Genomic DNA, 24,395 nt, shown 5'->3' on the forward strand with positions numbered 1-24,395 from the left:
GGCAGGGTAGTTGATGGATTCAGGTTCTGCCTGGGAGCAGATCAATAAAGCAGGGTAGTTGGATGCAGGCTGTGCCTGGGAGCAGATTAACAATGGAAGAGTAGTTGAGAAATTCAGGCTCTGTCTGGGAGCAGAACAATAAAGCTGGTTAGCTGAGGGATTCAGGAAATGCCTGGGAGCAGATCAATAAAGCAGGGTAGCTGGGGAATACTAGCTCTGCCTGGGAGCATATCAATAAAGCAGGGTAGATGAGGGATTCAGGCTCTGTCTGGGAGCAGAACAATAAAGGCAGGGTCGTTGAGGGATTCAGTCTCTTTCTGTGAGAAGATCAATAAAGCAGGGTACCTGATGGGTTCAGGCTCTTTCCGGGAGCAGATAAATAAAGGCAGGGTAGTTGAGGGATTCAGGCAATGCCTGGGAGCAGATCAAAAAAGGCAGGGTAGTTGTGAGATTCAGGCTCTGTCTGGGAGCAGATTTAAAGGCAGGGTAGTTGAGGGATTCAGGCCCTGTCTGGGAGATCATTAAAGGTGGGGTAGTTGAGGGATGGATTCAGGCTCTGTCTGGGAGCAGATCAATAAAGGAAGGGTAGTTGAGGGATTATAGCTCTCTCTGGGGGGACAATAAAGCAGGTAGTTGAGGGATTCAGGCTCTGTCTGGGAGATCATTAAAGGCAGGATAGTTGATGGATTCAGGCTCTGTCTGGGAGCAGATTTAAAGGCAGGGTAGTTGAGGGATTCAGGTTCTGCCTGGCAGCAGATCAATAAAGCAGGGTAGTTGAGGATTCAGACTGTGACTGGAAGAAGATTAACAAAGGAAGAGTAGTTGAGAAATTCAGGCTCTGTCTGGTAGCAGAACAATAAAGCAGGGTAGCTGAGGGATTCAGGCAATATCTGGGAGCAGATCAAGAAAGGCAGGGTAGTTGAGGGATTCAGGCTCTGTCTGGGAGCAGATCAATAAAGCAGGGTAGCTGAGGAATACAAGCTCTGCCTGGGAGCAGATCAATAAAGCAGGGTAGTTGAGGGATTCAGGCTCTGGCTGGGAGCAGAACAATAAAGACACAGGTAGTTGAGGGATGCATGCCCTGTCTGGGAGCAGATCAATAAAGGAAGGGTAGTTGAGGGATTCATGCTCTTTCTGTGAGCAGATCAATAATGCAGGGTACCTTGGGGGTTCAGGCCTTGTCTGGGAGCAGATCAATAAAGGAAGGGTAGTTGAGGGATTCAGGCTCTTTCTGTGAGCAGATCAATAAAGCAGGGTACCTGAGGGGTTCAGGCCTTGTCTGGGAGCAGATCAATAAAGGCAGGGTAGTTGAGGGATTCAAGTTCTGCCTGGGAGCAGATCAATAAAGGCACAGGTAGTTGAAGGATGCATGCCCTGTCTGGGAGCAGATCAATAAAGGAAGGGTAGTTGAGGGATTCAGGCTCTTTCTGTGAGCAGATCAATAATGCAGGGTACCTTGGGGGTTCAGGCCTTGTCTGGGAGCAGATCAATAAAGGAAGGGTAGTTGAGGGATTCGGGCTCTTTCCGGGAGCAGATCAATAAAGCAGGGTAGCTGAGGAATACAGGCTCTGCCTCGGAGCAGATCAATATAGCAGGGTAGTTGAGGGATTCAGGCTCTGGCTGGGAGCAGAACAATAAAGGCACAGGTAGTTGAGGGATGCATTCCATGTCTGGGAGCAGATCAATAAAGGAAGGGTAGTTGAGGGATTCAGGCTCTTTCTGTGAGCAGATCAATAATGCAGGGTACCTTGGGGGTTCAGGCCTTGTCTGGGAGCAGATCAATAAAGGAAGGGTAGTTGAGGGATTCAGGCTCTTTCCGGGAGCAGATCAATAAAGCAGGGTAGTTGAGGGATTCAGGCTCTGCCTGGTTGCAGATCAATAAAGACAGGGTAGTTAAAGGATTCAGGCTCTGTCTGGGAGCAGATTTAAAGGCAGCGTAGTTGAGGGATTCAGGCTCTGTCTGGGAGAAGATCGATAAAAGCAGGGTAGTTGAGGGATTCAGGCTGTCTGGGAGCAGATATACAAATGCAGGGTAGTTGAGGGATTCAGGCAATGCCTGGGAGCAGATCAATAAAGGTAGGATAGTCGGGGGATTCAGGCTCTGTCTGGGAGCAGATCAATAAAGCAGGGTAGTTGAGTGATTCAGGCTTTTTCTGGGAGCAGATCAATAATGGCAGGGTAGTTGAGGGATTCAGGTTCTGCCTGGGAGCAGATCAATAAAGCAGGGTAGTTGGATGCAGGCTGTGCCTGGGAGCAGAATAACAAAGGAAGAGTAGTTGAGAAAGTCAGGCTCTGTCTGGGAGCAGAACAATAAAGCTGGTTAGCTGAGGGATTCAGGAAATGCCTGGGAGCAGATCAATAAAGCAGGGTAGCTGGGGAATACTAGCTCTGCCTGGGAGCATATCAATAAAGCAGGGTAGATGAGGGATTCAGGCTCTGTCTGGGAGCAGAACAATAAAGGCAGGGTCGTTGAGGGATTCAGTCTCTTTCTGTGAGAAGATCAATAAAGCAGGGTACCTGATGGGTTCAGGCTCTTTCCGGGAGCAGATAAATAAAGGCAGGGTAGTTGAGGGATTCAGGCAATGCCTGGGAGCAGATCAAAAAAGGCAGGGTAGTTGTGAGATTCAGGCTCTGTCTGGGAGCAGATACATAAAGCAGGGTAGTTGATGAGTTCAGGCTCTTTCTGGGAGCAGATCAATAATGGCAGGGTAGTTGAGGGATTCAGGCTCTTCCTGGGAGCAGATCAATAAAGCAGGGTAGTTGAGGGATTCAGGCTCTGCCTGGGAGCAGATTAACAAAGGAAGAGTAGTTGAGAAATTCAGGCTCGGTCTGGGAGCAGAACAATAAAGCTGGGTAGCTGAGGGATTCAGGCAATGCCTGGGAGCAGATCAATAAAGGCAGGGTAGTTGAGGAATACAGGCTGTCTGGGAGCAGATCAATAAAAGCAGGGTAGTTGAGGGATTCAGGCTGTCTGGGAGCAGATCAATAAAGGAAGGTAGTTGATTGATTCAGGCTTTTTCTGGGAGCAGATCAATAATGGCAGGGTAGTTGAGAAATTCAGGCTCTGTCTTGGAGCAGAACAATAAAGCTGGGTAGTTCTGGGATTCAGGCTCTTTCCGGGAGCAGATCAATAAAGCAGGGTAGTTGAGGGATTCAGGCTCTGCCTGGGAGCAGATCAATAAAGCAGGGTAGTTGAGGGATTCAGGTTGCAGATCAATAAAGAGAGGGTAGTTGAGGGATTCAGGCTCTGTCTGGGTCAGATTTAAAGGCAGGGTAGTTGAGGGATGCAGGCTCTGTCTTGGAGCACATCAATAAAAGCAGGGTAGTTGAGGGATTCAGGCTGTCTGGGAGCAGATCAATAAAAGCAGGGTAGTTGAGGGATTCAGGCTGTCTGGGAGCAGATCAATAAAGGAAGGTAGTTGAGTGATTCAGGCTTTTTCTGGGAGCAGATCAATAATGGCAGGGTAGTTGAGAAATTCAGGCTCTGTCTGGGAGCAGAACAATAAAGCTGGGTAGCTAAGGGATTCAGGCTCTGCCTGGGAGCAGATCAATAAAGCAGGGTAGTTGAGGTATTCAGGCCTTGTCTGGGAGGAGATCAATAAAGGAAGGGTAGTTGTGGGATTCAGGCTCTTTCCGGGAGAAGATCAATAAAGCAGGGTAGTTGAGGGATTCAGGCTCTGCCTGGGAGCAGATCAATAAGGCAGGGTAGTTGAGGGATTAGAGCTCTGTCTGGGAGGACAATAAAGCAGGTAGTTGAGGAATTCAGGCTCTGTCTGGGAGATCATTAAAGGCAGAGTAGTTGTGGGATTCAGGCTCTGTCTGGGAGATCATTAAAGGCAGGGTAGTTGAGGGATTCAGGCTCTGTCTGAGAGCAGATTTAAAGGCCGGGAGTGTTGAGGGATTCAGGCCCTGTCTGGGAGATCATTAAAGGCGGGGTAGTTGAGGGATGGATTCAGGCTCTTTCTGGGAGCAGATCAATAAAGGCATGGTAGTTGAGGGATTAGAGCTCTCTCTGGGAGGACAATAAAGCAGGTAGTTGAGGGATTCAGGCTCTGTCTGGGAGATCAGTAAAGGCAGGGTAGTTGAGGGATTCAGGCTCTGTCTGTGAGCAGATTTAAAGGCAGGGTATTTGAGGGATTCAGGCCCTGTCTGGGAGATCATTAAAGGTGGGGTAGTTGAGGGATGGATTCAGGCTCTGTCTGGGAGCAGATCAATAAAGCCAGGGTAGTTGAGGGATTAGAGCTCTCTCTGGGAGGACAATAAAGCAGGTAGTTGAGGGATTCAGGCTCTGTCTGGGAGATCATTAAAGGCAGAGTAGTTGATGGATTCAGGCTCTGTCTGGGAGCAGATTTAAAGGCAGGGTAGTTGAGGGATTCAGGTTCTGCCTGGGAGCAGATCAATAAATCAGGGTAGTTGAGGATTCAGACTGTGCCTCGGAGAATATTAACAAAGGAAGAGTAGTTGAGAAATTCAGGCTCTGTCTGGGAGCAGAACAATAAAGCAGGGTAGCTGAGGGATTCAGGCAATGCCTGGTAGCAGATCAAGAAAGGCAGGGTAGTTGAGGGATTCAGGCTCTGTCTGGGAGCAGATCAATAAAGCAGGGTAGTTGAGGGATTCAGGCTCTGCCTGGTTGCAGATCAATAAAGACAGGGTAGTTAAAGGATTCAGGCTCTGTCTGGGAGCAGATTTAAAGGCAGCGTAGTTGAGGGATTCAGGCTCTGTCTGGGAGAAGATCGATAAAAGCAGGGTAGTTGAGGGATTCAGGCTGTCTGGGAGCAGATATACAAATGCAGGGTAGTTGAGGGATTCAGGCAATGCCTGGGAGCAGATCAATAAAGGTAGGATAGTCGGGGGATTCAGGCTCTGTCTGGGAGCAGATCAATAAAGCAGGGTAGTTGAGTGATTCAGGCTTTTTCTGGGAGCAGATCAATAATGGCAGGGTAGTTGAGGGATTCAGGTTCTGCCTGGGAGCAGATCAATAAAGCAGGGTAGTTGGATGCAGGCTGTGCCTGGGAGCAGATTATCAAAGGAAGAGTAGTTGAGAAAGTCAGGCTCTGTCTGGGAGCAGAACAATAAAGCTGGTTAGCTGAGGGATTCAGGAAATGCCTGGGAGCAGATCAATAAAGCAGGGTAGCTGGGGAATACTAGCTCTGCCTGGGAGCATATCAATAAAGCAGGGTAGATGAGGGATTCAGGCTCTGTCTGGGAGCAGAACAATAAAGGCAGGGTCGTTGAGGGATTCAGTCTCTTTCTGTGAGAAGATCAATAAAGCAGGGTACCTGATGGGTTCAGGCTCTTTCCGGGAGCAGATAAATAAAGGCAGGGTAGTTGAGGGATTCAGGCAATGCCTGGGAGCAGATCAAAAAAGGCAGGGTAGTTGTGAGATTCAGGCTCTGTCTGGGAGCAGATACATAAAGCAGGGTAGTTGATGAGTTCAGGCTCTTTCTGGGAGCAGATCAATAATGGCAGGGTAGTTGAGGGATTCAGGCTCTTCCTGGGAGCAGATCAATAAAGCAGGGTAGTTGAGGGATTCAGGCTCTGCCTGGGAGCAGATTAACAAAGGAAGAGTAGTTGAGAAATTCAGGCTCGGTCTGGGAGCAGAACAATAAAGCTGGGTAGCTGAGGGATTCAGGCAATGCCTGGGAGCAGATCAATAAAGGCAGGGTAGTTGAGGAATACAGGCTGTCTGGGAGCAGATCAATAAAAGCAGGGTAGTTGAGGGATTCAGGCTGTCTGGGAGCAGATCAATAAAGGAAGGTAGTTGATTGATTCAGGCTTTTTCTGAGAGCAGATCAATAATGGCAGGGTAGTTGAGAAATTCAGGCTCTGTCTTGGAGCAGAACAATAAAGCTGGGTAGTTCTGGGATTCAGGCTCTTTCCGGGAGCAGATCAATAAAGCAGGGTAGTTGAGGGATTCAGGCTCTGCCTGGGAGCAGATCAATAAAGCAGGGTAGTTGAGGGATTCAGGTTGCAGATCAATAAAGAGAGGGTAGTTGAGGGATTCAGGCTCTGTCTGGGTCAGATTTAAAGGCAGGGTAGTTGAGGGATGCAGGCTCTGTCTTGGAGCACATCAATAAAAGCACGGTAGTTGAGGGATTCAGGCTGTCTGGGAGCAGATCAATAAAAGCAGGGTAGTTGAGGGATTCGGGCTGTCTGGGAGCAGATCAATAAAGGAAGGTAGTTGAGTGATTCAGGCTTTTTCTGGGAGCAGATCAATAATGGCAGGGTAGTTGAGAAATTCAGGCTCTGTCTGGGAGCAGAACAATAAAGCTGGGTAGCTAAGGGATTCAGGCTCTGCCTGGGAGCAGATCAATAAAGCAGGGTAGTTGAGGTATTCAGGCCTTGTCTGGGAGGAGATCAATAAAGGAAGGGTAGTTGTGGGATTCAGGCTCTTTCCGGGAGAAGATCAATAAAGCAGGGTAGTTGAGGGATTCAGGCTCTGCCTGGGAGCAGATCAATAAGGCAGGGTAGTTGAGGGATTAGAGCTCTGTCTGGGAGGACAATAAAGCAGGTAGTTGAGGAATTCAGGCTCTGTCTGGGAGATCATTAAAGGCAGAGTAGTTGTGGGATTCAGGCTCTGTCTGGGAGATCATTAAAGGCAGGGTAGTTGAGGGATTCAGGCTCTGTCTGAGAGCAGATTTAAAGGCCGGGAGTGTTGAGGGATTCAGGCCCTGTCTGGGAGATCATTAAAGGCGGGGTAGTTGAGGGATGGATTCAGGCTCTTTCTGGGAGCAGATCAATAAAGGCATGGTAGTTGAGGGATTAGAGCTCTCTCTGGGAGGACAATAAAGCAGGTAGTTGAGGGATTCAGGCTCTGTCTGGGAGATCAGTAAAGGCAGGGTAGTTGAGGGATTCAGGCTCTGTCTGTGAGCAGATTTAAAGGCAGGGTAGTTGAGGGATTCAGGCCCTGTCTGGGAGATCATTAAAGGTGGGGTAGTTGAGGGATGGATTCAGGCTCTGTCTGGGAGCAGATCAATAAAGCCAGGGTAGTTGAGGGATTAGAGCTCTCTCTGGGAGGACAATAAAGCAGGTAGTTGAGGGATTCAGGCTCTGTCTGGGAGATCATTAAAGGCAGAGTAGTTGATGGATTCAGGCTCTGTCTGGGAGCAGATTTAAAGGCAGGGTAGTTGAGGGATTCAGGTTCTGCCTGGGAGCAGATCAATAAATCAGGGTAGTTGAGGATTCAGACTGTGCCTCGGAGAATATTAACAAAGGAAGAGTAGTTGAGAAATTCAGGCTCTGTCTGGGAGCAGAACAATAAAGCAGGGTAGCTGAGGGATTCAGGCAATGCCTGGTAGCAGATCAAGAAAGGCAGGGTAGTTGAGGGATTCAGGCTCTGTCTGGGAGCAGATCAATGAAGCAGGGTAGCTGAGGAATACAAGCTCTGCCTGGGAACAGATCAATAAAGCAGGGTAGTTGAGGGATTCAGGCTCTGGCTGGGAGCAGATCAATAAAGGCACAGGTAGTTGAGGGATGCATGCCCTGTCTGGGAGCAGATCAATAAAGGAAGGGTAGTTGAGGGATTCAGGCTCTTTCTGTGAGCAGATCAATAATGCAGGGTACCTTGGGGGTTCAGGCCTTGTCTGGGAGCAGATCAATAAAGGAAGGGTAGTTGAGGGATTCAGGCTCTTTCCGGGAGCAGATCAATAAAGCAGGGTAGTTGAGGGATTCAGGCTCTGCCTGGTTGCAGATCAATAAAGAAAGGGTAGTTAAAGGATTCAGGCTCTGTCTGGGAGCAGATTTAAAGGCAGGGTAGTTGAGGGATTCAGGCTCTGTCTGGGAGCAGATCAATAAAAGCAGGGTAGTTGAGGGATTCAGGCTGTCTGGGAGCAGATAAACAAATGCAGGGTAGTTGAGGGATTCAGGCAATGCCTGGGAGCATATCAATAAAGGTAGGATAGTCGGGGGATTCAGGCTCTGTCTGGGAGCAGATCAATAAAGCAGAGTAGTTGAGTGATTCAGGCTTTTTCTGGGAGCAGATCAATAATGCAGGGTTCCTTGGGGGTTCAGGCCTTGTCTGGCAGCAGATCAATAAAGGAAGGGTAGTTGAGGGATTCAGGCTCTTTCTGTGAGCAGATCAATAATGCAGGGTACCTTGGGGGTTCAGGCCTTGTCTGGGAGCAGATCAATAAAGGAAGGGTAGTTGAGGGATTCAAGCTCTTTCTGTGAGCAGATCAATAAAGCAGGGTACCTGAGGGCTTCAGGCCTTGTCTGGGAGCAGATCAATAAAGGCAGGGTAGTTGAGGGATTCAAGTTCTGCCTGGGAGCAGATCAATAAAGGCACAGGTAGTTGAAGGATGCATGCCCTGTCTGGGAGCAGATCAATAAAGGAAGGGTAGTTGAGGGATTCAGGCTCTTTCTGTGAGCAGATCAATAATGCAGGGTACCTTGGGGGTTCAGGCCTTGTCTGGGAGCAGATCAATAAAGGAAGGGTAGTTGAGGGATTCGGGCTCTTTCCGGGAGCAGATCAATAAAGCAGGGTAGCTGAGGAATACAGGCTCTGCCTCGGAGCAGATCAATATAGCAGGGTAGTTGAGGGATTCAGGCTCTGGCTGGGAGCAGAACAATAAAGGCACAGGTAGTTGAGGGATGCATTCCATGTCTGGGAGCAGATCAATAAAGGAAGGGTAGTTGAGGGATTCAGGCTCTTTCTGTGAGCAGATCAATAATGCAGGGTCCCTTGGGGGTTCAGGCCTTGTCTGGGAGCAGATCAATAAAGGAAGGGTAGTTGAGGGATTCAGGCTCTTTCCGGGAGCAGATCAATAAAGAAGGGTAGTTGAGGGATTCAGGCTCTGCCTGGGAGCAGATCAATAAAGCAGGGTAGTTGAGGTATTCAGGCCTTGTCTGGGAGGAGATCAATAAAGGAAGGGTAGTTGTGGGATTCAGGCTCTTTCCGGGAGAAGATCAATAAAGCAGGGTAGTTGAGGGATTCAGGCTCTGCCTGGGAGCAGATCAATAAGGCAGGGTAGTTGAGGGATTAGAGCTCTGTCTGGGAGGACAATAAAGCAGGTAGTTGAGGAATTCAGGCTCTGTCTGGGAGATCATTAAAGGCAGAGTAGTTGTGGGATTCAGGCTCTGTCTGGGAGATCATTAAAGGCAGGGTAGTTGAGGGATTCAGGCTCTGTCTGAGAGCAGATTTAAAGGCCGGGAGTGTTGAGGGATTCAGGCCCTGTCTGGGAGATCATTAAAGGCAGGGTAGTTGAGGGATGGATTCAGGCTCTTTCTGGGAGCAGATCAATAAAGGCATGGTAGTTGAGGGATTAGAGCTCTCTCTGGGAGGACAATAAAGCAGGTAGTTGAGGGATTCAGGCTCTGTCTGGGAGATCAGTAAAGGCAGGGTAGTTGAGGGATTCAGGCTCTGTCTGTGAGCAGATTTAAAGGCAGGGTATTTGAGGGATTCAGGCCCTGTCTGGGAGATCATTAAAGGTGGGGTAGTTGAGGGATGGATTCAGGCTCTGTCTGGGAGCAGATCAATAAAGCCAGGGTAGTTGAGGGATTAGAGCTCTCTCTGGGAGGACAATAAAGCAGGTAGTTGAGGGATTCAGGCTCTGTCTGGGAGATCATTAAAGGCAGAGTAGTTGATGGATTCAGGCTCTGTCTGGGAGCAGATTTAAAGGCAGGGTAGTTGAGGGATTCAGGTTCTGCCTGGGAGCAGATCAATAAATCAGGGTAGTTGAGGATTCAGACTGTGCCTCGGAGAATATTAACAAAGGAAGAGTAGTTGAGAAATTCAGGCTCTGTCTGGGAGCAGAACAATAAAGCAGGGTAGCTGAGGGATTAAGGCAATGCCTGGTAGCAGATCAAGAAAGGCAGGGTAGTTGAGGGATTCAGGCTCTGTCTGGGAGCAGATCAATAAAGCAGGGTAGCTGAGGAATACAAGCTCTGCCTGGGAACAGATCAATAAAGCAGGGTAGTTGAGGGATTCAGGCTCTGGCTGGGAGCAGATCAATAAAGGCACAGGTAGTTGAGGGATGCATGCCCTGTCTGGGAGCAGATCAATAAAGGAAGGGTAGTTGAGGGATTCAGGCTCTTTCTGTGAGCAGATCAATAATGCAGGGTACCTTGGGGGTTCAGGCCTTGTCTGGGAGCAGATCAATAAAGGAAGGGTAGTTGAGGGATTCAGGCTCTTTCCGGGAGCAGATCAATAAAGCAGGGTAGTTGAGGGATTCAGGCTCTGCCTGGTTGCAGATCAATAAAGAAAGGGTAGTTAAAGGATTCAGGCTCTGTCTGGGAGCAGATTTAAAGGCAGGGTAGTTGAGGGATTCAGGCTCTGTCTGGGAGCAGATCAATAAAAGCAGGGTAGTTGAGGGATTCAGGCTGTCTGGGAGCAGATAAACAAATGCAGGGTAGTTGAGGGATTCAGGCAATGCCTGGGAGCATATCAATAAAGGTAGGATAGTCGGGGGATTCAGGCTCTGTCTGGGAGCAGATCAATAAAGCAGGGTAGTTGAGTGATTCAGGCTTTTTCTGGGAGCAGATCAATAATGCAGGGTACCTTGGGGGTTCAGGCCTTGTCTGGCAGCAGATCAATAAAGGAAGGGTAGTTGAGGGATTCAGGCTCTTTCTGTGAGCAGATCAATAATGCAGGGTACCTTGGGGGTTCAGGCCTTGTCTGGGAGCAGATCAATAAAGGAAGGGTAGTTGAGGGATTCAGGCTCTTTCTGTGAGCAGATCAATAAAGCAGGGTACCTGAGGGCTTCAGGCCTTGTCTGGGAGCAGATCAATAAAGGCAGGGTAGTTGAGGGATTCAAGTTCTGCCTGGGAGCAGATCAATAAAGGCACAGGTAGTTGAAGGATGCATGCCCTGTCTGGGAGCAGATCAATAAAGGAAGGGTAGTTGAGGGATTCAGGCTCTTTCTGTGAGCAGATCAATAATGCAGGGTACCTTGGGGGTTCAGGCCTTGTCTGGGAGCAGATCAATAAAGGAAGGGTAGTTGAGGGATTCGGGCTCTTTCCGGGAGCAGATCAATAAAGCAGGGTAGCTGAGGAATACAGGCTCTGCCTCGGAGCAGATCAATATAGCAGGGTAGTTGAGGGATTCAGGCTCTGGCTGGGAGCAGAACAATAAAGGCACAGGTAGTTGAGGGATGCATTCCATATCTGGGAGCAGATCAATAAAGGAAGGGTAGTTGAGGGATTCAGGCTCTTTCTGTGAGCAGATCAATAATGCAGGGTACCTTGGGGGTTCAGGCCTTGTCTGGGAGCAGATCAATAAAGGAAGGGTAGTTGAGGGATTCAGGCTCTTTCCGGGAGCAGATCAATAAAGCAGGGTAGTTGAAGGATTCAGGCTCTGCCTGGTTGCAGATCAATAAAGACAGGGTAGTTAAAGGATTCAGGCTCTGTCTGGGAGCAGATTTAAAGGCAGCGTAGTTGAGGGATTCAGGCTCTGTCTGGGAGCAGATCGATAAAAGCAGGGTAGTTGAGGGATTCAGGCTGTCTGGGAGCAGATATACAAATGCAGGGTAGTCGAGGGATTCAGGCAATGCCTGGGAGCAGATCAATAAAGGTAGGATAGTCGGGGGATTCAGGCTCTGTCTGGGAGCAGATCAATAAAGCAGGGTAGTTGAGTGATTCAGGCTTTTTCTGGGAGCAGATCAATAATGGCAGGGTAGTTGATGGATTCAGGTTCTGCCTGGGAGCAGATCAATAAAGCAGGGTAGTTGGATGCAGGCTGTGCCTGGGAGCAGATTAACAATGGAAGAGTAGTTGAGAAATTCAGGCTCTGTCTGGGAGCAGAACAATAAAGCTGGTTAGCTGAGGGATTCAGGAAATGCCTGGGAGCAGATCAATAAAGCAGGGTAGCTGGGGAATACTAGCTCTGCCTGGGAGCATATCAATAAAGCAGGGTAGATGAGGGATTCAGGCTCTGTCTGGGAGCAGAACAATAAAGGCAGGGTCGTTGAGGGATTCAGTCTCTTTCTGTGAGAAGATCAATAAAGCAGGGTACCTGATGGGTTCAGGCTCTTTCCGGGAGCAGATAAATAAAGGCAGGGTAGTTGAGGGATTCAGGCAATGCCTGGGAGCAGATCAAAAAAAGGCAGGGTAGTTGTGAGATTCAGGCTCTGTCTGGGAGCAGATTTAAAGGCAGGGTAGTTGAGGGATTCAGGCCCTGTCTGGGAGATCATTAAAGGTGGGGTAGTTGAGGGATGGATTCAGGCTCTGTCTGGGAGCAGATCAATAAAGGAAGGGTAGTTGAGGGATTATAGCTCTCTCTGGGGGGACAATAAAGCAGGTAGTTGAGGGATTCAGGCTCTGTCTGGGAGATCATTAAAGGCAGGATAGTTGATGGATTCAGGCTCTGTCTGGGAGCAGATTTAAAGGCAGGGTAGTTGAGGGATTCAGGTTCTGCCTGGCAGCAGATCAATAAAGCAGGGTAGTTGAGGATTCAGACTGTGACTGGAAGAAGATTAACAAAGGAAGAGTAGTTGAGAAATTCAGGCTCTGTCTGGTAGCAGAACAATAAAGCAGGGTAGCTGAGGGATTCAGGCAATATCTGGGAGCAGATCAAGAAAGGCAGGGTAGTTGAGGGATTCAGGCTCTGTCTGGGAGCAGATCAATAAAGCAGGGTAGCTGAGGAATACAAGCTCTGCCTGGGAGCAGATCAATAAAGCAGGGTAGTTGAGGGATTCAGGCTCTGGCTGGGAGCAGAACAATAAAGACACAGGTAGTTGAGGGATGCATGCCCTGTCTGGGAGCAGATCAATAAAGGAAGGGTAGTTGAGGGATTCATGCTCTTTCTGTGAGCAGATCAATAATGCAGGGTACCTTGGGGGTTCAGGCCTTGTCTGGGAGCAGATCAATAAAGGAAGGGTAGTTGAGGGATTCAGGCTCTTTCTGTGAGCAGATCAATAAAGCAGGGTACCTGAGGGGTTCAGGCCTTGTCTGGGAGCAGATCAATAAAGGCAGGGTAGTTGAGGGATTCAAGTTCTGCCTGGGAGCAGATCAATAAAGGCACAGGTAGTTGAAGGATGCCTGCCCTGTCTGGGAGCAGATCAATAAAGGAAGGGTAGTTGAGGGATTCAGGCTCTTTCTGTGAGCAGATCAATAATGCAGGGTACCTTGGGGGTTCAGGCCTTGTCTGGGAGCAGATCAATAAAGGAAGGGTAGTTGAGGGATTCGGGCTCTTTCCGGGAGCAGATCAATAAAGCAGGGTAGCTGAGGAATACAGGCTCTGCCTCGGAGCAGATCAATATAGCAGGGTAGTTGAGGGATTCAGGCTCTGGCTGGGAGCAGAACAATAAAGGCACAGGTAGTTGAGGGATGCATTCCATGTCTGGGAGCAGATCAATAAAGGAAGGGTAGTTGAGGGATTCAGGCTCTTTCTGTGAGCAGATCAATAATGCAGGGTACCTTGGGGGTTCAGGCCTTGTCTGGGAGCAGATCAATAAAGGAAGGGTAGTTGAGGGATTCAGGCTCTTTCCGGGAGCAGATCAATAAAGCAGGGTAGTTGAGGGATTCAGGCTCTGCCTGGTTGCAGATCAATAAAGACAGGGTAGTTAAAGGATTCAGGCTCTGTCTGGGAGCAGATTTAAAGGCAGCGTAGTTGAGGGATTCAGGCTCTGTCTGGGAGAAGATCGATAAAAGCAGGGTAGTTGAGGGATTCAGGCTGTCTGGGAGCAGATATACAAATGCAGGGTAGTTGAGGGATTCAGGCAATGCCTGGGAGCAGATCAATAAAGGTAGGATAGTCGGGGGATTCAGGCTCTGTCTGGGAGCAGATCAATAAAGCAGGGTAGTTGAGTGATTCAGGCTTTTTCTGGGAGCAGATCAATAATGGCAGGGTAGTTGAGGGATTCAGGTTCTGCCTGGGAGCAGATCAATAAAGCAGGGTAGTTGGATGCAGGCTGTGCCTGGGAGCAGAATAACAAAGGAAGAGTAGTTGAGAAAGTCAGGCTCTGTCTGGGAGCAGAACAATAAAGCTGGTTAGCTGAGGGATTCAGGAAATGCCTGGGAGCAGATCAATAAAGCAGGGTAGCTGGGGAATACTAGCTCTGCCTGGGAGCATATCAATAAAGCAGGGTAGATGAGGGATTCAGGCTCTGTCTGGGAGCAGAACAATAAAGGCAGGGTCGTTGAGGGATTCAGTCTCTTTCTGTGAGAAGATCAATAAAGCAGGGTACCTGATGGGTTCAGGCTCTTTCCGGGAGCAGATAAATAAAGGCAGGGTAGTTGAGGGATTCAGGCAATGCCTGGGAGCAGATCAAAAAAGGCAGGGTAGTTGTGAGATTCAGGCTCTGTCTGGGAGCAGATACATAAAGCAGGGTAGTTGATGAGTTCAGGCTCTTTCTGGGAGCAGATCAATAATGGCAGGGTAGTTGAGGGATTCAGGCTCTTCCTGGGAGCAGATCAATAAAGCAGGGTAGTTGAGGGATTCAGGCTCTGCCTGGGAGCAGATTAACAAAGGAAGAGTAGTTGAGAAATTCAGGCTCGGTCTGGGAGCAGAACAATAAAGCTGGGTAGCTGAGGGATTCAGGCAATGCCTGGGAGCAGATCAATAAAGGCAGGGTAGTTGAGGAATACAGGCTGTCTGGGAGCAGATCAATAAAAGCAGGGTAGTTGAGGGATTCAGGCTGTCTGGGAGCAGATCAATAAAGGAAGGTAGTTGATTGATTCAGGCTTTTTCTGGGAGCAGATCAATAATGGCAGGGTAGTTGAGAAATTCAGGCTCTGTCTTGGAGCAGAACAATAAAGCTGGGTAGTTCTGGGATTCAGGCTCTTTCCGGGAGCAGATCAATAAAGCAGGGTAGTTGAGGGATTCAGGCTCTGCCTGGGAGCAGATCAATAAAGCAGGGTAGTTGAGGGATTCAGGTTGCAGATCAATAAAGAGAGGGTAGTTGAGGGATTCAGGCTCTGTCTGGGTCAGATTTAAAGGCAGGGTAGTTGAGGGATGCAGGCTCTGTCTTGGAGCACATCAATAAAAGCAGGGTAGTTGAGGGATTCAGGCTGTCTGGGAGCAGATCAATAAAAGCAGGGTAGTTGAGGGATTCAGGCTGTCTGGGAGCAGATCAATAAAGGAAGGTAGTTGAGTGATTCAGGCTTTTTCTGGGAGCAGATCAATAATGGCAGGGTAGTTGAGAAATTCAGGCTCTGTCTGGGAGCAGAACAATAAAGCTGGGTAGCTAAGGGATTCAGGCTCTGCCTGGGAGCAGATCAATAAAGCAGGGTAGTTGAGGTATTCAGGCCTTGTCTGGGAGGAGATCAATAAAGGAAGGGTAGTTGTGGGATTCAGGCTCTTTCCGGGAGAAGATCAATAAAGCAGGGTAGTTGAGGGATTCAGGCTCTGCCTGGGAGCAGATCAATAAGGCAGGGTAGTTGAGGGATTAGAGCTCTGTCTGGGAGGACAATAAAGCAGGTAGTTGAGGAATTCAGGCTCTGTCTGGGAGATCATTAAAGGCAGAGTAGTTGTGGGATTCAGGCTCTGTCTGGGAGATCATTAAAGGCAGGGTAGTTGAGGGATTCAGGCTCTGTCTGAGAGCAGATTTAAAGGCCGGGAGTGTTGAGGGATTCAGGCCCTGTCTGGGAGATCATTAAAGGCGGGGTAGTTGAGGGATGGATTCAGGCTCTTTCTGGGAGCAGATCAATAAAGGCATGGTAGTTGAGGGATTAGAGCTCTCTCTGGGAGGACAATAAAGCAGGTAGTTGAGGGATTCAGGCTCTGTCTGGGAGATCAGTAAAGGCAGGGTAGTTGAGGGATTCAGGCTCTGTCTGTGAGCAGATTTAAAGGCAGGGTATTTGAGGGATTCAGGCCCTGTCTGGGAGATCATTAAAGGTGGGGTAGTTGAGGGATGGATTCAGGCTCTGTCTGGGAGCAGATCAATAAAGCCAGGGTAGTTGAGGGATTAGAGCTCTCTCTGGGAGGACAATAAAGCAGGTAGTTGAGGGATTCAGGCTCTGTCTGGGAGATCATTAAAGGCAGAGTAGTTGATGGATTCAGGCTCTGTCTGGGAGCAGATTTAAAGGCAGGGTAGTTGAGGGATTCAGGTTCTGCCTGGGAGCAGATCAATAAATCAGGGTAGTTGAGGATTCAGACTGTGCCTCGGAGAATATTAACAAAGGAAGAGTAGTTGAGAAATTCAGGCTCTGTCTGGGAGCAGAACAATAAAGCAGGGTAGCTGAGGGATTCAGGCAATGCCTGGTAGCAGATCAAGAAAGGCAGGGTAGTTGAGGGATTTAGGCTCTGTCTGGGAGCAGATCAATAAAGCAGGGTAGCTGAGGAATACAAGCTCTGCCTGGGAACAGATCAATAAAGCAGGGTAGTTGAGGGATTCAGGCTCTGGCTGGGAGCAGATCAATAAAGGCACAGGTAGTTGAGGGATGCATGCCCTGTCTGGGAGCAGATCAATAAAGGAAGGGTAGTTGAGGGATTCAGGCTCTTTCTGTGAGCAGATCAATAATGCAGGGTACCTTGGGGGTTCAGGCCTTGTCTGGGAGCAGATCAATAAAGGAAGGGTAGTTGAGGGATTCAGGCTCTTTCCGGGAGCAGATCAATAAAGCAGGGTAGTTGAGGGATTCAGGCTCTGCCTGGTTGCAGATCAATAAAGAAAGGGTAGTTAAAGGATTCAGGCTCTGTCTGGGAGCAGATTTAAAGGCAGGGTAGTTGAGGGATTCAGGCTCTGTCTGGGAGCAGATCAATAAAAGCAGGGTAGTTGAGGGATTCAGGCTGTCTGGGAGCAGATAAACAAATGCAGGGTAGTTGAGGGATTCAGGCAATGCCTGGGAGCATATCAATAAAGGTAGGATAGTCGGGGGATTCAGGCTCTGTCTGGGAGCAGATCAATAAAGCAGGGTAGTTGAGTGATTCAGGCTTTTTCTGGGAGCAGATCAATAATGGCAGGTTAGTTGGATGCAGGCTGTGCCTGGGAGCAGATTAACAATGGAAGAGTAGTTGGAAAAGTCAGGCTCTGTCTGGGAGCAGAAAAATAAAGCTGGTTAGCTGAGGGATTCAGGAAATGCCTGGGAGCAGATCAATAAAGGCAGGGTATTTGAAGGATTCAGGCTTTGTCTGGGAGCAGATCAATAAAGCAGGGTAGCTGAGGATTACTAGCTCTGCCTGGGAGCATATCAATAAAGCAGTGTAGATGAGGGATTCAGGCTCTGTCTGGGAGCAGAACAATAAAGGCAGGGTCGTTGAGGGATTCAGGCTCTTTCTGTGAGCAGATCAATAAAGCAGGGTACCTGATGGGTTCAGGCCTTGTCTGGGACTGGGAGCAGATCAATAAAGGAAAGGTAATTGAGGGATACAGGCTCTTTCCGGGAGCAGATAAATAAAGCAGGGTAGTTGAGGGATTCAGACTCTGTCTGGGAGCAGATCAATAAAGTAGGGTAGTTGAGGGATACAAGCTCTGTCTGGGAGCAGATCAATAAAGTCAGGGTAGTTGAGGGATTCGGGCCCTCTCTGGGAGCAGATCAATAAAGCAGGGTAGTTGAGGAATACAGGCTCTGCCTGGGAGCAGATCAATAAAGCAGGGTAGTTGAGGGATTCAGGCTCTGTCTGGGGGCAGATTTAAAGGCAGGGTAGTTGAGGGATGCAGGCTCTGTCTGGGAGCAGATCAATAAAAGCAGGGTAGTTGAGGGATTCAGGCTATGTCTGGGAGCAGATCAATAAAGGCAGGGTAGTTGAGGGATTCGGGCTCTGTCTGGGAGCAGATCAATAAAGCAGGGTAGTTGAGGAATACAGAATCTGCCTGGGAGCAGATCAAAAAAAGCAGGGTAGTTGAGGGATTCAGGCTCTGTCTGGGGGCAGATTTAAAGGCAGGGTAGTTGAGGGATGCCGGCTCTGTCTGGGGGCAGATCAATAAAAGCAGGGTAGTTGAGGGATTCAGGCTGTCTGGGAGCAGATCAATAAAGGAAGGTAGTTGAGTGATTCAGGCTTTTTCTGGGAGCAGATCAATAATGGCAGGGTAGTTGAGAAATGCAGGCTCTGTCTGGGAGCAGCACAATAAAGCTGGGTAGCTGAGGGATTCAGGCTCTGCCTGGGAGCAGATCAATAAAGCAGGGTAGTTGAGGTATTCAGGCCTTGTCTGGGAGGAGATCAATAAAGGAAGGGTAGTTCTGGGATTCAGGCTCTTTCCGGGAGCAGATCAGTAAAGCAGGGTAGTTGAGGGATTCAGGCTCTGTCTGGGGGCAGATTTAAAGGCAGGGTAGTTGAGGGATGCAGGCTCTGACTGGGAGCAGATCAATAAAAGCAGGGTAGTTGAGGGATTCAGGCTGTCTGGGAGCAGATCAATAAAGGAAGGTAGTTGAGTGATTCAGGCTTTTTTTCTGGGAGCAGATCAATAATGGCAGGGTAGTTGAGAAATTCAGGCTCTGTCTGGGAGCAGCACAATAAAGCTGGGTAGCTGAGGGATTCAGGACTTGTCTGGGAGGAGATCAATAAAGGAAGGGTAGTTCTGGGATTCAGGCTCTTTCCGGGAGCAGATCAGTAAAGCAGGGTAGTTGAGGGATTCAGGCTCTGCCTGGGAGCAGATCAATAAGGCAGGGTAGTTGAGTAATTATAGCTATGTCTGGAGGACAGTAAAGCAGGTAGTTGAGGAATTCAGTCTCTGTCTGGGAGATCATTAAAGGCAGAGTAGTTGAGGGATTCAGACTCTGTCTGGGGGCAGATTTAAAGGCAGGGTAATTGAGGGATTCAGGCTCTGTCTGGGAGATCATTAAAGGCAGGGTAGTTGAGGGATGGATTCAGGCTCTGTCCGGGAGCAGATCAATAAAGGCAGGGTAGTTGAGGGATTAGAGCTCTGTCTGGGAGGACAATAAAGCGGGTAGTTGAGGGATTCAGGCTCTGTCTGGGAGCAGATTTAAAAGCAGGGTAGTTGAGGGATTCAGGCTCTGTCTGGGAGATCATTAAAGGCAGGGTAGTTGAGGGATTGAGGCTCTGTCTGGGAGCAGATCAATAAAGCAGGGTAGTTGAGGGATTCAGGTTCTGCCTTGGAGAAGATTAACAAAGGAAGAATAGTTGAGAAATGCAGGCTCTGGCTGGGAGCAGAACAATAAAGCTGGGTAGCTGAGGGATTCAGGCAATGCCTGGGAGCAGATAAATAAAGTCAGGGTAGTTGAGGGATTCAGGCTCTGTCTGGGAGCAGATCAATAAAGCAGGTAGCTGAGGAATACAAGCTCTGCCTGGGAGCAGATCAATAAAGCAGGGTAGTTGAGGGATTCAGGCACTGGCTGGGAGCAGAACAATAAAGGCAGGGTAGTTGAGGGATGCATGCCCTGTCTGGGAGCAGATCAATAAAGGAAGGGTAGTTGAGGGATTCAGGCTCTTTCTGTGAGCAGATCAATAATGCAGGGTACCTTGGGGGTTCAGGCCTTGTCTGGGAGCAGATCAATAAAGGAAGGGTAGTTGAGGGATTCAGGATTTTTCCGGGAGCAGATCAATAAAGCAGGGTAGTTGAGGGATGCAGGCTCTGCCTGGTTGCAGATCGTTAAAGGCAGAGTAGTTGAGGGATTCCGACTCTGTCTGGGAGTAGTTGAGGGATTCAGGCTCAGTCTGGGAGCAGATCAATAAGGCAGGGTAGTTGAGGGATTAGAGCTATGTCTGGAGGGCAATAAAGCAGGTAGTTGAGGAATTCAGTCTCTGTCTGGGAGATCATTAAAGGCAGAGTAGTTGAGGGATTCAGACTGTCTGGGAGCAGATTTAAAGGCAGGGTAATTGAGGGATTCAGGCTCTGTCTGGGAGCAGATCAATAAAGCAGGGTAGTTGAGGGATGGATTCAGGCTCTGTCCGGGAGCAGATCAATAAAGGCAGGGTAGTTGAGGGATTAGAGCTCTGTCTAGGAGGACAATAAAGCGGGTATTTGAGGGATTCAGGCTCTGTCTGGGAGCAGATTTAAAGGCAGGGTAGTTGAGGGATTCAGGCTCTGTCTGGGAGATCATTAAAGGTGGGGTAGTTGAGAGGTGGATTAAGGCTCTGTCTGGGAGCAGATCAATAAATGCAGGGTAGTTGAGGGATTAGAGCTCTCTCTGGGAGGACAATAAAGCAGGTAGTTGAGGGATTCAGACTCTGTCTGGGAGATCATTAAAGGCAGGGTAGTTGAGGGATTGAGGCTCTGTCTTGGAGCAGATCAATAAATCAGGGTAGTTGAGGGATTCAGGTTCTGCCTTGGAGAAGATTAACAAAGGAAGAATAGTTGAGAAATGCAGGCTCTGGCTGGGAGCAGAACAATAAAGCTGGGTAGCTGAGGGAGTCAGGCAATGCCTGGGAGCAGATAAATAAAGGCAGTGTAGTTGAGGGATTCAGGCTCTGTCTGGGAGCAGATCAATAAAGCAGGTAGCTGAGGAATACAAGCTCTGCCTGGGAGCAGATCAATAAAGCAGGGTAGTTGAGAGATTCAGGCACTGGCTGGGAGCAGAACAATAAAGGCAGGGTAGTTGAGGGATGCATGCCCTGTCTGGGAGCAGATCAATAAAGGAAGGGTAGTTGAGGGATTCAGGCTCTTTCTGTGAGCAGATCAATAAAGCAGGGTACCTGAGGGGTTCAGGCATTGTCTGGGAGCAGATCAATAAAGGAAGGGAGTTGAGGGATTCAGGCTCTTTCCGGGAGCAGACCAATAAAGCAGGGTAGTTGAGGGATTCAGGCTATGTCTGGGAGCAGATCAATAAAGGCAGGGTAGTTGAGGGATTCGGGCTCTGTCTGGGAGCAGATCAATAAAGCAGGGTAGTTGAGGAATACAGGCTCTGCCTGGGAGCAGATCAATAAAGCAGGGTAGTTGAGGGATTCAGGCTCTGTCTGGGGGCAGATTTAAAGGCAGGGTAGTTGAGGGATGCAGGCTCTGTCTGGGAGAAAATCAATAAAAGCAGGGTAGTTGAGGGATTCAGGCTGTCTGGGAGCAGATCAATAAAGGACGGTAGTTGAGTGATTCAGGCTTTTTCTGGGAGCAGATCAATAATGGCAGGGGAGTTGAGAAATGCAGGCTCTGTCTGGGAGCAGCACAATAAAGCTGGGCAGCTGAGGGATTCAGGCTCTGCCTGGGAGCAGATCAATAAAGCAGGGCAGTTGAGGTATTCAGGCTCTGTCTGGGGGCCGATTTAAAGGCAGGGTAGTTGAGGGATGCAGGCTCTGCCCGGGAGCAGATCAATAAAGCAGGGTAGTTGAGGGATTCAGGCCTTGTCTGGGAGGAGATCAATAAAGGAAGGGTAGTTCTGGGATTCAGGCTCTTTCCGGGAGCAAATCAGTAAAGCAGGGTAGTTGAGGGATTCAGGCTCTGCCTGTGAGCAGATCAATAAGGCAGGGTAGTTGAGGGATTAGAGCTATGTCTGGAGGACAATAAAGCAGGTAGTTGAGGAATTCAGTCTCTGTCTGGGAGATCATTAAAGGCAGAGTAGTTGAGGGATTCAGACTCTGTCTGGGAGCAGATTTAAAGGCAGGGTAGTTGAGGGATTCAGGCTCTGTCTGGGAGATCATTAAAGGCAGGGTAGTTTAGGGATGGATTCAGGCTCTGTCCGGGAGCAGATCAATAAAGGCAGGGTAGTTGAGGGATTAGAGCTCTGTCTGGGAGGACAATAAAGCGGGTAGTTGAGGGATTCAGGCTCTGTCTGGGAGCAGATTTAAAGGCAGGGTAGTTGAGGGATTCAGGCTGTGTTTGGGAGATCATTAACGGTGGGGTAGTTGAGAGGTGGATTAAGGCTCTGTCTGGGAGCAGATCAATAAAGGCAGGGTAGTTGAGGGATTAGAGCTCTCTCTGGTAGGACAATAAAGCAGGGTAGTTGAGGGATTCAGGTTCTGCCTCGGAGAAGATTAACAAAGGAAGAGTAGTTGAAAAATGCAGGCTCTGGCTGGGAGCAGAACAATAAAGGCAGGGTAGTTATAGGATTCATGCTCTGTTTGGGATCAATAAAGCAGGTAACTGAGGAATACAAGCTCTGCCTGGGAGCAGATCAATAAAGCAGGGTAGTTGAGGGATTCAGGCGCTGGCTGGGAGCAGAACAATAAAGGCAGGGTAGTTGAGGGATGCATGCCCAGTCTGGGAGCAGATCAATAAAGGAAGGGTAGTTGAGGGATTCAGGCTCTTTCTGTGAGCAGATCAATAAAGCAGGGTACCTGAGGGGTTCAGGCCTTGTCTGGGAGCAGACCAATAAAGGAAGGGTAGTTGAGGGAACCATGCTCTTTCCGGCAGCAGATCAATAAAGCAGGGTAGCTGAGGAATACCAGCTCTGCCTGGGAGCAAATCAATAAAGCAGGGTAGTTGAGGTATTCAGGCTCTGTCTGGGGGCCGATTTAAAGGCAGGGTAGTTGAGGGATGCAGGCTGTCTGGGAGAAGATCAATAAAGGAAGGTAGTTGAGTGATTCAGGCTTTTTCTGGGAGCAGATCAATAATGGCAGGGTAGTTGAGAAATTCAGGCTCTGTCTGGGAGCAGCACAATAAAGCTGGGTAGCTGAGGGATTCAGGCTCTGCCTGGGAGCAGATCAATAAAGCAGGGTAGTTGAGGTATTCAGGCCTTGTCTGGGAGGAGATCAATAAAGGAAGGGTAGTTCTGCGATTCAGGCTCTTTCTGGGAGCAGATCAGTAAAGCAGGGTAGTTGAGGGATTCAGGCTCTGCCTGGGAGCAGATCAATAAGGCAGTGTAGTTGAGCGATTAGAGCTATGTCTGGAGGACAATAAAGCAGGTAGTTGAGTGTTAGGAAAGATTTCGTAATTGTAGGGAATTTTCCTTCCATGTGGCAACCCCTAAACTTTTTGCTATTGTTTTTAACCTTGTTCTTGACTTTGCCAGAGAAGTACAGCCTTCTGCCGCACTTCTCTGGGCTTTCGCTCCTTTTCTTACGGGGAAACTGACATGCCCTTAAGACAGTCAGTACCGGGGAACGCTGTTTCCCGTAGTTTCTTTTATCGTGTTGCGGCTTTAGTGCAACATGACACAAGAGGGCACTGTAAGCTAAGTTACAGCTCTCTTGGGTCTCTAGCCTTCTACAGACCCTAGATACTCTTTTAGGATGGTATTTGATCGGTGCAAGTCATTCAGGGACTCGAATGGTGGCAGCGATCGTTTTGTTTATTTTGAGCTCCTTTTGGCGTTCTGAGCACATTTTTGTACTGAACCCAAAATGGTGGCCTGGCTCCCAAAATGGCCAGGCCGCGAGGCTCCTTTGTCTTGTCCACTGACCGTCTTGCTCCCTTCACCTTCCCCAGGTTGGGCGACCCGGGGCCTTCCTTATTTGGGCATGTAGTTTCCCGCGAAACGTGGTTGCTTTCGCGGGCTTCTACATGTCGTTTGTGTGCCTCCAGGGTGTGGGCTGGGATGTCTGGTCCCAATACACATCCTGGGTGCCAGAGAGTCTGGGGTGGTGTGAATGCCTGGGACCACCGTGGTCCGTGATTGGTCCACGTATGGTATGTGTGTTGATGAGCGGATCTCCCATTGGCTCCCCTCCGTTTTGGCGCGAAGGGAACCGTGGATAAGAGGGAGCTGGAAACACCACTACCATGTCGATCTCCTGAGTTCTCACGAACGAAGGAATACAGGAGCCAAGTATCCTGCAACCCAGAGGCTGGACCGAGGAATCGCTGGTGACCCGCTGAAGGAATCCTCCTTTGCACTGCTGTCGTCCTGTGAAACCCTTTTCCTCCTTGGATCGAACCAGAAGGCCTGTACTGGTGCTTCGACCTTTGGAATAGCAGGAACAGCTATTCCCGGCGACTTCATCATCTCCTGCCAAGTAAGCCTTCGGAAGTGTCTCTGGGCCATCCAGTTGACTGACCAGCTTACAAGGGAGTCCTGCTCTGTAACTGCCGCCAGGTTGTGCTGTATTTCGAGTCCTTGTCACTCTCCCACGCTTCGTACGCTTGGCGTCCCCAGGTCTGAAGGGAGGAGTGTACATTTGGCTTGAATACACACGGCCGCTCCGTTGTCCTGCTGCGGCAACAAAACTGTGCTGGTTTCGTCGATTGGGACGTCTTTTTGCTCTACACGACTACAAGGCGTTCCCTGCTCTCCTGAACCTGCCAGCTGCTGAAACAAACGTGGAGAAGCCTGGGTCTGCTTGCTTCGGGGACCGGTGAGTAGTTTAGCTAGGATCTGGTCGCCCTCCTGCAGTATCCCATTGCTTTTCCCTGCTGCGTAAAAACAGCACCCTTTTGGCCGTACTCACGCTCTGCTTCTGCCTGCTGTGGAGGCTGCGCTTGAGTTGCGGAACCTGTTCTCCTTCTGCTGTGCACTAACCCGAACTGCCTGACTTCCTCCGAAGAGCTTCCCCTTTTGCCCGTTGGCACCGGCGTGGCAGGTACTTTGAGCACAAGGCTCCACTCTTCGCAGGGCTCGGACTTCCATCTAGTTAGGTGCCTCTAAAGGCGAACTGAGTCTAAAGCGTTATCGCACTGCCTGTTTTCCTTCCCTGGCAGGTGGACTACATATTTCGTGCTTTAAACGCTTGCGACTGTGTATTTGTATATATATTGTGT

The sequence above is a fragment of the Ambystoma mexicanum genome, chromosome 8 (assembly GCF_040938575.1).
Source record: "Ambystoma mexicanum isolate Mex_15411 chromosome 8, UKY_AmexF1_1, whole genome shotgun sequence".
NCBI lineage: Eukaryota > Metazoa > Chordata > Amphibia > Caudata > Ambystomatidae > Ambystoma > Ambystoma mexicanum.